Here is a 17317-nt window from a genome sequence, read left to right as displayed (position 1 = left end):
TCTGACAAACCTTAGAAAGGAGGGCCAAAACATAACTGGTCATAAGAGTCCGTTAGTGAATGGACTGAAAAGATAAAATGGCAGCAGTACAAACCTTTTTACCCAGCCTCTCCATGGCCCTACTATCCTTATCTGAAGGAAGGAGCTTGGTACAAGGCAACAGCTTGGAGGGCTTGTCAGAAGAGACAGACACAATGGCAGGAACGGCAGACGGGCATTTAAACAGAAATTTACATTCATCGTGCAACTTATAAAACCTGTCAGTTCTTGGAAGCTGGGACTAAGAAGCTGCTGAAAAGGTATCCAGGAGGCAGCCACAACTGGGGGAACAGCAGAAGGCTTGGGAAACTCCATCTGAAGGAGCACATAACTTTTTCTAGATATCCGAAACGTGAGAGAAATCCCACTTAAAGAACTCCATCATATGGCTACATTATCCCCAAAGGAGAATTCCTCTTAAAGGAAATCTGGACTAACAGACTCCTTTCCCTCAGAACCATAGTCCGCGGGGAAGAGATTTGAGAAGAGTAGGCTAAAAACTCTTCCCAAAATTCTGATGAGAGGAATCCTGTTCCCTAGTTCTTTTAAGAACAGTAGAAGACCAGTGAGGGGCAGGTACAGAGGCCCTTTGAAGAGGCTTTAAAGCCATTACAGCATTAAACACCCCCCCCCGAGTAAAAATCCTGCCATTCTCAATGGGGACCCTTAACTTCAGGGGAAATGTGCTTTATTTTCCACTTCTTATTCTGTGGGATATGCTCACAAAACATCCTGGGAGGGTCAGACCCTTGGCACCAATCAGCTGAGGTTCCCCCTCAACATCTGGAGCAGACATTTGTAAAGCCTCAGAGGACTTGCGAGAGGTCAAATCCATGCCAGCCTCCAATGGGTCACGGCAGAAGAATCGAAGCAATTACTGGATGATCCTCCTGGCTTTCACTAACCTTGATAGAAAGACATTCAGGGAAGGCTGGACAGCAGCCGTATCAGACGTAACTTTTTTGGCCGACAGCTCACCCTCAGGATGGGAAGACTGCCATAGCACCCTGAGCCAACAGCTTAAAACAGTGGTATTCAAGCTAAATAGATAAGGAGATAAGGAGAGACGACTATGTAGGGTCTTGGTGATGAAGGCTTGGCAGACAGAACACTGCATATGATTGTGGGAAGCACCCAAACAGAAAAGAAACTGGTCATGACTGTCTATATGGGAAATCTGGCTCCCACACCGGCATTTTCCCTTTTTGGATGACATGAAACCATCCCTAAATAAAAAAGAAACAAAAGGATAAATAAACCCTAACAGGGCACTTATCTGAAAAACAGCTCAGTAACCAGTACATAAGAAAGGCATTCAGACAGATGTTCAACACTAGCATTTGGACAGGCGGCAAAGAAGTCCTGAATGCGTGCATTTGTACATCGCTTTTATGTCCTACACCCTGCACGGGGAGCGTGCGTATAAATACTAATGGTTTTGGTATGCTGGATGGACGTGAGGCTATCCTTGGCAGGAGATCCCTTCCGTTATGAATACTGCAACAGTGATATGGAAAGACATCATTTGGATACAAAGCCTTTGGATATCCTTCCCCTGCACCTCCTTACTCATGCATGCATTCAGCTCCCCTGACCCTAATTCCAACCCTGCATATTATGGTACTAAGACCCTTTCCCTAACAGTACCACTAACACATGACAAAAGAAAATAGAAAGTGCACATCACCAAACAAGAATAAATAATAAATGCATCCCTTTCATACCTCTCAGCCTGGAAACATCAAAATTCTGGACAAAGCCCCTTGGAAAAATAGGTACAAATCTGTATGCAGATTAACATAAAATATGCATACATAATTGTGTAACCCTGCCCACTCCCGTGGAATTGTGGGATAGCAACTTTCAAACACAAACTGAGGAACAGACAACCAAAATATGGCCCCAGACCCTGAAGTAAACTGTGACCCAATTTTTTTTTAAATGTATAGCAATGATGTTCACTAGGAAGGAAGAAGATGATGAACCTTACGGTTTTGTTTTTGGTGACCTGCAGTATGTGGGTTTTGTGGTAAAATTAGGGCATTTAATGGTAGGTAATATTCTAATTATAACAAAAGAATATTACAGTTTGCTAGGACCTCCAAAAGTCATTCTCCATGGCCTACTGATCAGTGGCATAGCTAGAGTTTGTGCCACTTGGGGCTGAGTTTGCCATCCTTCCCCCCCTCACAAAATCATGGTTGAATGGGCCCCCCATACACAGCCCTTCCCCCCTGCAGCCATTCCAATGTCCCATTACTTGGTTATTCTGCCCCATTTACCATAAATGCTGCAATGTGAATACTGCTTTACTTCTACAATGATTTGGATTTCATTTAAAACTTATTTTACATTTTATAGCACAACACTAATAGACATCTGCTAAACAAAGCAATACAGTCTCACAATGAAAATAGATTAAGCATTAAAACTTTTCTGCCCTTGAAAGTAAACTCACATTCATTGAAACAGCATTGAAATCCACATCCAAAGAAAATGCATCTGGCCAGTGGTGGATAAAGACTACCTTTGGGCTGTTTTCAAATCATAGGCCCCTTGCACAAGAAACACGGGTTCTCGGCTACACCTTCCTGATTGTATTAAATTATATGCCTTGTATAATACATTACACTTGTTAGAGCAGGTTTTAAATTTATTGTTTTGGACATTTTTCCAGTAAGCAATGAAACAAAATGCATGAACCAATAATGACAAATCTGCCCAATTCAGAACATTTCCATCATAAAAGTCTACTCAAACGTCTACAATCCACCAGTATCAGTAAATATGCACAATCTCTGCATAAGTAAAAGTCATGTAAACTCCACATTAAAGAGCACTGTAACTAATGAAGATGTTGCTGCAAGCAAACAACTTTAAATTTCATTGCTTCATCTACAAATAAAGTGCTTGTTGCCCTTGAGGAATACATTGCCTGTTACATTAAAAAAAGATATACTAGTAATATTGCAATAGGGAATGGATGGCAAACTGATAACATGTTCATATTTACTAGGTATTTCCGCCAAAGAGGGCATTCTCAGGACTGCCGCATCAACCCCCTTTAAAAGTAAAACACAGTACATATCAGTACGGTACAGTATCAGCAATCCATCTACAAAATGTGGGAGTAGAACCCACAGCCTTCTGCATCAAAAGCAAGTATTCTACCTGTTGTGCTACTAACAAAGACTTGGCATAAGCAGTGCTAAATTCTCCCGCTAAAGAAAGTACAGTTTTGTACCTACCATAAATGTAGATGTCCGAGAGGTATGCATCTGCAGTCCTAACAAATGGGTTGTCCTGGCCTCAGGCAGCCCTTCGGTCGGCCGGATTCCAAAGTCTGGGTCTGGCCTCGGTTGAGGTCGCACTTCACCCGACGTCATAGCTGCAGTTCTTCAGGTATAAAGGCATCAGCCGACGCCATTTTCCTCAGTGTTTCTTGCCCCAGATGCCAGGTGCCCTCTAGGGAGGCTAAATTTGGATAAATGCAAATGATTCCAAACAATAGAGAGCAAATAGAAATAAACATGTATATACATATATACAAACAAATACACCATAATAGATTCCCCCAGCTAGCTACAAGATGGGCAAATACCCTAGGAGTACCACAGAGGGGAAGGAGGGTGGGTAATCCTGACTGCAGATGCATACCTCTCGGACATCTACATTTATGGTAGGTACAAAACTGTACTATGTCCTTCAAGGATGCATCTGCAGTCCTAACAAATGGGTAGAATACCATAGCCAAACTGGGGGAGGAGGCACTAAGAGTTTTATGGTGTAGTTAAGATCCCTTGCAAAACAGCAGTGGCAAAACCTGCTCGGGATCTGGAGTATAAAGGCAGATTATAATGCTTGGCAATGTATGCACGGAGCGCTCCAAGTAGCAGCCTCTAAAATGTCTTTGGTAGCCACTCCTCATAGGAAAGCTGTAGTAGTGGCTGTAGCCCTTGTGGAGTGAGGTCTGATGTTTTCTGGAGTTGCCTTTCCATGAAAAGAGTAACAAAATCTAATGCAATTTCCTATCCATTTTGAGATTGTCTGTTTTGAAATTGCTTTTCCTTCCATTCCTGTTGCATATGCTACCAGAAGCTGGTCAGTTTTTCTCTATTGTTCTTGGTTCTGTCCAGGTAGTAGCGCAATTGTCTGTGTACATCTAAGGTATGCAGCAATCTTTCCCCCCTGTTCTGCGGGTTGGGGAAGAATGTTGGTAGGTGTATTGCTTGGTTTAATGATACCCTGGAGACCACCTTTGGCATAAAGGTAGGATTAGTTCTCATGGACACTCTATCCTGATGGAAGATAAGGAAGGGCTGTACTGCCATTAATGCCTGTAATTCGGAAACCCTTCTAGCTGAAGTGATTGCAAGCAGGAATGCAGTTTTCCAAGATAAGTACTGTAATTCTGCTGTTGCTGCTGGTTGAAAAGGGGGTAGTGTCAACTTTTCTAACACAAAGTTCAAGTCCCAAGTAGGCAATGGTGGTTTCCTTGGTGGCTTTACATTTTTAATTCCTCTGAGAAACTGCCTGAATAGAGGTTGAGAAAAGACTGGAGGATCCATGTTGTATTCTGCTGAAATTGCTGATGCATGAATCTTAATGGAGGAGTAAGACAGACCATTGTGGAAAAGCTCTGCTAAGTATTCCAGGATGTTAGCTATGTTTGGCAATGATGCCTCCACTCCTTTTGTTGCACTCCAAATGAGATATCTTTTCCATTTTGCTGAATAAGTTTTCCTTGTTGAGGGTCTGCGAGCTTCCAAGATAATGTCTTTAACCCTTTGAGATAAATCTGGGTTATTTTTCCTTATGTAATGTTCCAAGCAGCTAGCTGCAGTGTTTTCAAGTTTGGATGCAGGATTTTGAATTTGTTCTGTGTTAGCAGTAGAGGCAGTAGGGGTAGAAGCCATGCGTGTTCCCGGGACATACTCCTCAGTAGCGGGTACCAATGTTGCCGCAGCCAATCTGGAGCAATCAAGATGATCCTCGGGTGATCTTCTTTGATCTTCAGTAGCACTTTGTGCATCAAAGGAAGAGGTGGGAATGCATATGCTGTCAGGTTTTCCCAACTGAAGGATAGGGAGTCCACCTTCCAAGCAACTGGGTGGTATGTCCTTGTGCAGAATTTTTCCAATTGGTGGTTGTGTGGGGATGCGAACAGGTCTATTTCTGGTTGTCCCCATTTCCTTGTGATGGTTTTGAAGATGTCTGGATGCAGCATCCATTCGTGGGCATCCGTGGTGGTTCTGCTTAAGATGTCTGCCAGTATATTTTCTTTTCCTGGCACAAATATGGCTTGGAGCTGAATGTTGAGGCTCAGGGCCACATTCCAGAGGTCCATTGCCATCCGGCACAGAGGATATGAATGTGTGCCTCCCTGTTTGTTGATATACCACATAACTTTGGTGTTGTCCATCCTTATCAGCAAATGACCCTGTTGAAGAAATGGTCTGAATGTCTGAATTGCCTGTTTTACTGCCAGCATCTCTTTTTGGTTTATGTGTAGGTTCATCTGGTCTCGAGTCCATAAGCCTTGTATGCACTTGTCCACCATGTGTGCCCTCCAACCGAGGTCTGAGGCGTCCGTGGTGATAGTCTGTCTCGGGTGAGGTCTGTGGAAGGGCAGCCCTTTGTTCAATTGACAGGCCTGGGCCCACCACTGGAATTCTTGCTTCAGGCATGGAATTATTGGAATTTGGGTTTCTAGGCTGTGCTTGTGCTGAGACCATAAATTCCTCAGGTACCATTGCAACTTCCTCATATGTAGTCTGGCATGTGGAATTAATATTATGCAGGATGCCATGTAACCCAAGGCTTGCAGGATTTTCCTTGCTGTTCTGTTTTTCTGCTGTGAGGAATGCCATCTGGTTTAATGTGTCCAGTTCTGCACCCAGGAAGGTTATCCTTTGGGATGGTATCAGCCTTGACTTTTTTGTGTCGACTGTGTATCCCAGGGCTTGCAGCAGGTGAAAAACCTTTTTCAAATCTTTTGTTAATTTGTCTTTGCTGTCCGCTTGTAACAGGCAGTCGTCCAGGTATGGATAAATTTGAATTCCCTGAAGCCTGCAATGAGCAATTACTGATGCCAGGCATTTCGTGAATACTCTGGGCGCAGTAGATAAGCCAAAAGGCAATGCTGAGAATTGATAATGCTCTGATCCTGCAAGAAATCGGAGGTATCTTCTGCAATTTGGTCGTATGGGGACGTGCAGGTATGCCTCCTTGAGATCCAGAGTCACCAGCCAAGACTCCTTGCCCAGCATGGGAAGAAGCTGCTGTAGGGTCAGCATCTTGAATTTTGGAACAATGAGATATGTATTCAGAGCGGACAGGTCGAGAATAGGTCTCCATTGGTTTTCCTTTCTTGGCACCAGGAAAAGTCTGGAGTAAAATCCTTGCCCTTGTTCCATAGACGGTACCTTTTCTATAGCTCTCATCCTTATTAAGTTGTCTATTTGTTGTAGAGCGTTTGTCTTTTGATTTGGAGGTAGGTTTGGCATTCCTCTCTTCCTTGGTAGAGTATGGAAGTGAAACCTGTAACCTTTGTCTATTGTCTGTAAAATCCATTTGTCTCCTGTGATGTAATGCCAGTTTACTGAAAATAAGGCTAGCTTTCCGCCTAAGGGTGCTTCTAGTTGTTCCCTGGTAGGCGGTTTCAGAGCCAAGTCACTGTGATTGTCCTGTGGAAGTGGTAGTGGCTGGATCTGTGGCAGTACTTCGCTGGTTGTTAGGCTGCCATTGACGTCCCCTGTAGGCACCTCTGGATTGACCTCTGCCTCTTGGGCACCTATTCCTGCCTCTCTGTGCTCTGGTGGTGTCTGGAAAGGACCAATTCTTGGAAGGCCAGTTCCTACTAAACCTTGGTGGCTGGACCTGTAAGAAATCCTTGACTGTCTGGACAGATTTTGCTTTCTCTTCCACCTTCTTCAGCTCTTGCTGTGCAGGGGAGCCAAACAAATTGTGCTTATCCATGGGAGCATCTAGGAGCTTTGATTTTACATGGTCTGGTAAGGACTGCTCTTTTAACCATGCATGCCTTCTGATCACTGTACCAGTCATAGCTGATCTAAAGGAAGCCTCCAGTGCATCATAGCCGCATTTTAAGGAATGATTACTGACCTGCTGAATGTTATGTACCATTTCCTGAAGAGACTTTCGGTCTAAAGGTTCAGGCGAGGACAGTTTTTTAGTTAACTGATCTAACATAAATTCCTGATACTGAATCATGTGGAATTGACAGTTTAAGGCCCTAGCCGAAAGAGTAGCAGAAGTATAAACTTTTTTACCCCATCTCTAAGGCCCTAGATTCCCTTTCAGAGGGGAGGGGGGTTTTGGCAGAGGTAGCTGCTACAGCCTTGGGGCCCTGTGAAATAGTTTCAGGATCTGCAAAAGGAGCCTTATACAAGTGATAATGTGTGTCCGGAACCCTGTAGTATCTGTCGGGCTTAGCAGGGGCCGGAGGAAGTGAATCCGGAGCAGTACAAGCATCATTAAATGCATCATCCACAACTGTAAGTACTGGAGTAATGGCTAAAGGCCTATGCTGTGGCAAATGCAAAAAGGTCCTGAGCCTTTTCCTAGAGTCTGAAAAAACCTGGACCTGCCATTGAAATTGTTCCCTCATAGCATGCAAGGTTTCCCCAAAAGAAAATTCCTCAGGAGGAGAGGCAGAAGGAATGGAGTCTTCTGCATCAGAGTCCTCATATGGAGAATAAGGGCCCTCTGGAGGGTCTGTATTTTCTGAATCATCTGAGGAGTAATCAGTAGAAACTGGCTCAGGGGGCTCTGCTCTAGGCCTCTTCTCTGGAGGGGGGTGAGAGGCCATGTCAGGGTGAGGCTGGGTTCCCCTGATCAAAGAAATGAGATCCTCTGCTAGACTAAGCATTTGAGTACTAGAGCTAGGCCTGTGAGAGGGGGCTTTAGTAGGCACGGCCTTTGAAGATTTAGCTGCTTTAGCCCTGGCAAAAGCCTTAATTGACATGGCTGCAGGGGGCCTAGCAGCTCCACGTGCAGGAGTAGATACATCTAGGGGGATAGTATCTGATAAATCCTGAGAAACTGTAAGAGTAGGTGGAATTTCAGTAGCAGATTCAGCCATGCTGGACGAGGCCTCGGTAGTAGGAGGCATGCTTTCGGCCGAAGGAAGAACCGCAGACTCAGTTTCAGCCGAAACTGAGACACTCGCGGTTGGCTTAACCGCGGTTTCGGCCGAAACCGCAGACCGCGAGTGTCGGTCCTTTTCCTTACGCTTTTTAGCTAAATGCGAAGTCGGAGTCTCCGACGGCATGATATAAGCAAAAGCGGAGCCGAAAAACTCCTCTGCAAACTCCGACCGACGTCTAAGTGTCCGTCGGTTGAAGGAAGCACAGGCTAGACAAGCTGCTACGTCGTGGTCTGGGCCTAAACAAGGTAGGCAGTAAGAGTGGAAATCTTTATGAGGTATTTGTTTCCCACAAGTTAAACAGTTATTCACTTTTTCTGACATTGGCTGAGGCAAGAAAGAGTCCCCAACGGGGTACTTAGCTTTTTAGAAGTCTTCGGTAGTAGTAATCTCTGGTTCTGACCGACCGGCACTTGTGAACAGCTTCTGCTTCGGGCGCCACGCGGCAAGAAAGACTGAGGAAAATGGCGTCGGCTGATGCCTTTATACCCGAAGAACTGCAGCTATGACGTCGGGTGAAGTGCGACATCAACCGAGGCCAGACCCAGACTTTGGAATCCGGCCGACCGAAGGGCTGCCTGAGGCCAGGACAACCCATTTGTTAGGACTGCAGATGCATCCTTGAAGGACATCTATGCAGCACAAGAAATCTGGAAAAAGCCAAAATTTATTTGGGGGAGGACCAGAAGACACAGTTTAAACATTGCTTGTATAATTTTAGAAAAGTTGCTAGAACAAAATGGTTTGTTTTACCAATGGGAGTTTCCTGAAAGACAAGACGACTGAAACTTAAATGGCTATTATTATTTAATGAATTTATTTCTCACTAATTTGCTAGAAAAACACAGATTTTAAGAGGAACAAACCATAAGAGTTGAACACAAGTGATGGTGTGGCTAGGGAATTCAGTCTCTTGGCTCCTTGCACCCAAAGTACAGGGTTTAAGCCTGAGTAATACTAACTACCAGGTATACTGAACTGGGGCATTTTACACAGACACAGACACACATTCTGAACTGCCTGCTTACAAATGAACTGTTGGGGACAAATAAATTGCAGGAAAGCATATCACACACACAATAAAATACTGAACTAATTAGAAGGAAAGCAATACAATGCACAACAAAAGTTCGGCCAGCAGATAAATAACAGACTTTTGCACACAGTTAATACAATGGTTGATTCATTAGAGCAGCAGATAACTATGACCAGCAGATGAATACAGCGGTTGATAAAATGCACAATGGTTGATTAGCAGACAATAATAAATCCACAACAAAGTTCTTGTGGCCAGCCAGCAGATAAATAATGCAGAAAATCCAGACGGGCTTTTGCACACAGTTAAGCAGATAAATAATGCACAAATCAGTCCCGAGACTTACAAGTACACAGTTTAAACAGTTACGAGCCTAACAGATAACAGCGGTTTTCTTACCTGGAGGCTGGGACATGGGGGCGGACTCTGCAGAATTTAAATTATGCTGCCCGCCATAGCTGTTATATTCCTTATTTCTCTCAGAGAGTCCGAGTCCAACACAGGCAGTAGCTGATGTCCTCGCACATGCCCCCGTAGGCTGGTGATATGTGGTGACATCAGCCAAAAATGTAAAGTGGTAATAACAAAAAAAAAAAAAAAAGACCGGGAATTATTTGTGTTTTTTAATAAAATGTTGACTCCATTACTTCCTTCTGCTCATGCCACATAGACATACATGCATAGCATAGCAATACCCTTAGTTTTTCCTTGAATGGACTGTTTCTTCACCAACTTTAAAATCACTTCTGACCGTCAAAGCATCAAATACCTTCAAAATGCCCCTGCAGAGGGCAGGTGCACAAATAAAGTATCACACATTATCTGGAGATGAAACAACTGTCCTCCTAAGTTACTACACAATTATGCACAGTACACAGATGGACAATCAGGACTGCCCCTCTTTTGTCTACTTAACCTTTAACCCTCAAGACCCTGTTGCCATGCCCAATGTCCTAAACCCATCCAGTACACAAGGGTATTGTCTCCTCTTCAGAGCACTCATTTCCCACTTCCCCAGGCATTTTTAAATGTCAAGTAATTAGAAAGGAACTTTTCTTCAACTTCTTGGGCAGCTCTCTTTGAACATTTGCTTCCTTGCTTTTTGTCCCTCTAGGATACTGTTCAAAGCTGTTCTCACTCTTTCTTCTTCCAGTTTCCCGCTCTTCTCTTCAAAAACATCAAGCTTTTATCTCCGCACATCATCTTTCTGTCTTTCTTACACTTCACATGAGACTGGTCTCAGACATACCACTGTGTTCTTCCACCACTCCTAACTTCTGCTCCTCCCATAACAAGCTCCACTCTTTGCCATTTTCCTTCTTTTTATCCTGGTTTTCTTTTCCCCCCTGCAGTGAGTCTGTGGGCTTTCCCAGAGCATCCATCTGCTCCACTCCTTGAACTCAGTTCCATGTGGAGTTGAGGCCTTTTATTTCTTTCTTAGCAAAATTCAATGCATCTTTTGTAGTCAAAATTACATACACTTTCTCAACCAAAATATCATCAAATGCAAAAGGCATAACAGCATAGCTACTGTCCTAGCCTGTCTGAAGGACCATATGACTTAATTAAAAGCCTGGCATAATTTACATATCATTTGAAAAAACATTCTCACCATATTACATTTTATAATCTGCTACTTCAAGAATTACAGTCTCTCATCATCTTTCTTGTACTTAGTCAACCAAATCTCAGCTTTAACCACAAAAAAGTCAGTTGTCAATAAATGTCCGACACTGATACTTCACTCTCCTTTTTCCTTGCCTTGTGAGCTGCCCTCCTGTAATCCAAGGATGTACCCCTGTGGGTTCTACTTTAGCTCCTTGACCACCATTTCTCAAGTTGCTGTTTGAGAAGAGCTAAGACACCTCCACCACACAAATACCTACACCAGCCCTCGTTTCTTGGCTCTCGGCCTTGAATACTTCTAGATCTCTAAACCAGTCTTTATATTTCAAAGGCATCAGCAGTTCTCTATCACAGAGATACAGTCCATTCTATTGCAGCTTTCCTGCACCATCCAGGAGATTTAACTTTCTCAGTCAATTGTTAGCAATCTGACTCTTGCATTCCTCCTTAGGCCACCTAAAACTTCATGATTACTGCTTCACCAATTGCAACAAAAGTCATGTTTCCCAACATTCAGCAGCGTTTCAACCTTTTGCAGATTCTGTTGACTAGATAAAGTTACAAACTCTCCAAGGAATCACCAGATCAGTGAGAGTTGCTGGACTAAAGAGTGAATTTCGGTGCATCAACCATTTGAGGTCATAAGTCTAAGTATATGCTCTACTACTTGTGACTACATCCCAGGGGGTCCTACCACTTGTGACTACATCCAAGGATAAGTAATCTTTGAATTCTGCAATCTTATCTTAGAATATGAGCATTTCCAACAACATAAAAAATGGAAGTGATTATACCTAATGTTAAAAAGATCACTTTGGGCCTGCACACAGTTAATGAAGATCAGTCTCTGATTTCCATTTACTGGTAGGGTTACTGAACAAGTATGTGGAGGCAATCTTCTGTTTAAAGACACTCCTTCACTGATCCTCAACATTCTAGCAAGTGGAGCTGTTACAGACTGATGCTATCCCCATCAAGGCAGTTTAATGACATTCTCATAGTGAGGGATCAGTGTTACTATTCTAGTCTGGTCCTCCTGGATCTGTCAAATACATCTGACAGCAAGGGATGCAGGATCCCAACTAACACTGCAGTCCACTGCTGTCTTTGTACCACTGTCCTTGACTAGTTTACTTCTTATGCTACGGGGCACATGAAGATGATCTCAGATGGTCATCTGACACGCATTTGCTTTAAAACACACAGATCCTCTTTTCCCCTCCTTAAATGAAACCAAGACAATTTTTTTTCACACTGGTATAACTTCAGAAAAGTGTCCCTCTACAATGTAGGTTTAGCAGGGCTCTAACCAAGGTATGCTACTCTTTACAGACTACAAGCTCTCACTTACAGAAGCTGTCTGTAGGAGAGGTTTGAAACAGGGCAGTTATTTTAGGAAGCTTACCATAAACAGTAAATGCTCTAGTAAATCACTGTTGCAGTAGGCTAAGTTATATGGTCCTACCTGTGACCTGCCAGCTTCACAAAGCTAAGGGAACCTTTTAGCCACTCCAGCTGTGAGGAGCTAGAGCAGAGTTTTCTCCAAGCTATGTATGGTAATAAAATGAAAGAAACATCTGTTTGATAAATACGCACGATCCATGTCCCTCCACTTCGACAGACAGAAGTAGCTGCCACAGGCACTGGTCAGACTGACATCTAAGATTTTCCAAGGTTCTAACTCCCCCCTCCTCCATGTTCAATAATTTATGTAATCCTCTGCTTTGCCATGTCTCAAGGGTGCTCCAAAATACTGAGCACATAAATACACAGAAATACAAACCACTGAAAACCTTCGCTTCTGCAGACTTTTGTACAAAAATTCTTCTGTACCCCATTTAGCCAGGAAATGGAAAAGGTGGGTTAGTTGTAGTAGACCGGCCTAGATCATGAAAGCTCTACTGCTACTTACAGTACATAGTCATTTGTATCTTAAGTGATCAAGTCTGTCCTCTTCAGACAGGACAGTCTCAAGCTCGTCTCCTAGATGACAAAGATAGGATCCCTCTAACGATAGCAGACCTGAAGGATGACTATAGACCAAGAGATTACATACATCTTATGCTGTCATGCAAAAGTATGCGGAGAAGCCCATGTTGCAACAGCATACGCATTCTCAACTGAAACAATTTGGAAGAATTCTAGAGTAGAAGCCACACTTTTTGCAGAGTGTCCTTTAGGTTTAGTTGGGTAAAGCTCAACTACATTTTTCATTGCAAAATATACCAGACAGGCACAGGGACGTGGTAATTTTAGAAACTGTTTCAACTAGTTTTTTTTTCCACCATAAGAAACAAAAACTAGGATGCTTTATTTTTTTGGTCACTGCATTTATTTCTGTCAAAGTTAAAGCTTAACTGCCAAAAATATCTACATAATGCAACACATACTCCACCCATGGTCGGAACATTGAAAATAAAACAGGTAAATTCATAGGTTCATAAGCTTAGTAGTAGGCCAACTGCCCTTGTGAGCCATTTTACGTTTAGCCAATTATCCCATTTAAGAATCAAACCCCACAACTTGTGTCTATAAGGTTAAGACCTTGACCATTATGCCAACCCCCAATCCCAAAAGTAGCTGTTTTAAAATAGTTCCTTTGGTTATCTTAGGCATAAAAGATGGGTCCACAATGACACGCTGCCTTTAACTCAAACTTCTTCCCAAAGAATCTGCTACAAAAAGAGTACTTTCCTTGTCAAAAATCCCTCTGATCAAGCCACTGGTTCAAAAGTAGCAATGTTAAATTCTTCTGTATAAAACTGCGATCCAGTGGTGGGATTTGTTGGCCTAAGATGATAGATGCATCTCAAAAGGAATTATTAAACTTCCACTGAAGCTAAGCAGAGTGACTCAGTCCCTGTTGAAAGTTAAATATTACTGCCAAATGTACTTTGATAGCACAAAAACTCATTCCTCTGTCAAAAAATTGTGATAAATATTCCAAAATCTGATGGACATGGAATGAAAAGACAGACAAGTACCCAACTAGTTTACCACACAGAAAACCTTGTCCATTTACCTCCACAGTCTAGTGAAAGGCTTCTGGGCAGAAGTCAGGAAATGGACCTTCCCTAAAGTGTAAGCAAGGTCCTTGGCCATCAATGAAACTGGAAAACTCATGTAGTTAAATGAAGGGAAAGAAGATCCAGGTGAGGTTTGCTGAAAATTTTTTTTAGGGGAGTCATGGTTTCAGGCAGACAGACTGAAACAGGTCAAGTCCAGAGCAGAACGAATTAACCTTGATCAGTCTTATATGTGGCTTTGTGGAAGACCTTGCCTTTAGCTTTGAATAGCTTTCTTTAGAAAATTCATAAAAGGAAAACTAGAAAGGAAATCTAGGGCCACTCAAGAAAGTACAGTTGTGTACACTTACCATAAATGTAGATGTTCGAGTGTATTCACTGTTGCAGTCATTACATTTGGGTTATCCTGCTGGCAGGTTGCCCTCAGTCAGCCTGAATTCCAAAGTCTTGGGTCCTGCGTCGGTTGCTGTCGCCTCTTCCCTGACGTCAGGTCGTCAGGGGTATAAAAGATGCAGCCGACACCATTTTATACAGTTTTTTCTTGCCCCAGATGTCAGGTGCCCCAAAAAGGGTAGGCTAAAATTATGTAAATAAAACGTACATGCACCAAAAATAAGCTTTACCTTCCTCTATAAGCAAATACACCACCTAGGTTGTATAGATTAGAGAAGTAAAGATAAGTTCCAGCAAAAATAAGGGGGGTGGTGGGTGGGTAACCTGGACTGCAACAGTGAATACACTTGAACATCTACATTTATGGTAAGTGTACACAACTGTACTATGTTCTTCGTGTTTCACTGTTGCAGTCATTACATTTGGGTTAAGTCCCAAAGCTATGGTTGAGGGGCTGGAGCTATGTCTGGGGGGCTGGAGCTAAACAGCATTAGGAGTGGCTAAGAGGCCCTGCAGAACTGCAGTGGCAAAGCCTGTCCTGGATTTAGAGTAAAGAGGCAGATTGTAATGCTTTGTAAAGGTATGCACTGAACTCCAAGTAGCAGCCTCTAAAATGTCTTTGGTTGGTACTCCCCTGAGAAAGGCTGCAGAACTGGCTGCAGCTCTGGTTGAATGTGGCCTAATGCCCTTAGGCACTGATTTGCCATGCTGTGAGTACCAGAAAAGAATGCAGTGACCTATCAACTTTGAAATAGTCTGCTTGGAGATAGCCTTTCCTTGTGATGATGTGGCATATGCCACTAGCAATTGTTCTGTCTTTCTGAAAACTTTAGCTTTGTCCAAGTAGAATCTAAGTTGTCTGTGTACATCCAAAGAATGCAGAATTTTCTCCCCCTTGTTCTGTGGATTTGGATAAAAAGTTGGCAAATGAATTGTTTAAGCTCCAAGTAAAAATAAGCACCACAAGCAGAAAAACGACCACGAACAGATGAAAATAAAAAGTCAGTATATAATAAATAAAACTATACTGTTCGGGGTCCCCAGGCTGTCGACGCCAAAAAATGTTGTTCAAGCTCAGTCAATTGGTCTCTTCAGACCATCAATTGGGCTCCAAAAAGATTTTTCAAACACAAGAGTCTTAAATGCAGCAATATAAGTCCAAAACGTCTCATCAGACCATTAGTTATATTCCATAAGAAATATATGAACGTATAAACGTGAGCATAAACTTAAAACTTATTGGTAAAATAACTGGTAAGCGCTTTCACTGAAAAGCTTTTTCAAACCTTCATGATCAGCATAAAAGCTAACTTATATAGTGCAGTCTTAATATAATAATTAATCAAACAATTAATATAATATTGCTTAAAGAAACACTAAGCTGCACTTTATCTCAGCAAAAAACAAACATATATGTATTATATCAGCACAAATACTGATATGAGAACATTAAAAAATATATATTAAAAATATATATAAATATTTTATTAAACATTAAATTCAAGAACACATACTATATAGCTGTGTAAATATAAATATATAAATATATATATATATATAAATATATAAATATATATATATATATATATATATATATATATATATATAGACAGATAGATATATCTATATCTAAAATATAACTAAATACTATAAGTATATTCCTAAGTCTTGATTATATAATGCAACTAACACTGTGCAGGAACCTTTCATCATAAAATTTTTTAATATATTTTTATTTGATTCTAAACCTATTTTTCAATGCAGGTTTCAGAGGAATTCTATCAAGTCCCGGGGAAAAATGAGCCTGCAGCTTAATTATCCATAGTGCTTCTGCTTGTTCAGTATAATTCTCCAAGTCCCCTCCTCTGTTACTAGACTGAATAACTTGCATCACTGAGAATCTAAAAGTATGATTATCATCATGTTGTATTACATGCTTAGACAATGCATTAATTTCTGATTTGATACGAATTTGGTAGATATGTTCCCGTATCCTCTCTCTAAATCTTCTATTGGTTTTCCCGACATAGAAAGCATTACAGGATATACATAAAGCAATATAGACCACATGCCTAGTGTCACAATTAGCATTAACGTTAAAAGTAAAAATTTGATTGGTAACTGGATGGATGAACATATTAATATTAGAAATATAGTGACAAAAATTACATTTTGTACATGACATGGTGCCTCTATAGACATTGGATGTTGGTGGTAGTGAACAGTTAGATGAACAAAGTAATCTACGTAAATTCTTCTTATTCTTAAAAACAAAATGAGGTCGTTCACCTACCAACTTTCTGATCTCCGGTTCTATGGTAAGCAAATCCCAATGTTTATAAATAATTCCTTTAATTGACTGAATATCCTGAGTGAAAAACAAAGCTATTTTCTGAAGCTTGCTTTCGTTCTCTGTTCTATTAATACTAACTGCATTATATGTCTCCGTGCCCTTTTCTGAAAAAATAGGGCATGCTTTTTCTTCTCTGACAGTCTTAACATAAGAAAAGCCTTTTATTATTTCTGCTGTTTTATAATTTCTTTCACAAAGTCTTGCACCCAGGTCATTTAGCTCTTCTTCAAAATCATGCCATACAGGATTCAACCTCGATACTCGAATAGCTTGTCCTTTAATTATGTTATTAAAAATATGATTCGGGTGCATGCTATCTCTATGTAAAAGAGTGTTTTTATGACAAGATTTCTCATGTACTCCAGTATTCATTTGTCCATTTTCCATCCGCCAAATTGACACATCTAAAAAACTAATGCTACTTGTAGAATAAACCATAGTAAATTTTAAAAAAGGTTAAAAGAATTCACATCCTCTTCAAATTGATTCAGTTCTTCTATTGTACCCGTCCAAAGGAAGAACAAAACGTCTATAAAACGGGACATGGTTTTTAAATAGTTCCGAAGAAAAAGGTTTTTGCTCTTCCCATAAGGCCATTACTAGGTTGGCATAGCTATTGGCACAAGACGTGCCCATAGCCACGCCATCCTTTTGCAAATATAAATCCTGATTGAACA

General features: G+C 41.6%; 1 protein-coding gene across 1 annotated transcript in view; it reads right to left on the bottom strand.

The window, feature by feature from the left end:
- RP2 (RP2 activator of ARL3 GTPase) overlaps nucleotides 1–17317 on the bottom strand; it is a 499618-nt gene that overhangs the window by 94766 nt on the left and 387535 nt on the right. The gene's annotated exons all lie outside the window — the stretch shown is intronic.

Source organism: Protopterus annectens, chromosome 5.part0 (assembly GCF_019279795.1).
Source record: "Protopterus annectens isolate FY-2018-M chromosome 5.part0, PAN1.0, whole genome shotgun sequence".
NCBI classification, from domain to species: domain Eukaryota; kingdom Metazoa; phylum Chordata; order Ceratodontiformes; family Protopteridae; genus Protopterus; species Protopterus annectens.
Note: the sequence above shows the minus strand (reverse complement) of the source record. Positions and strands in the feature narration are given on the sequence as shown.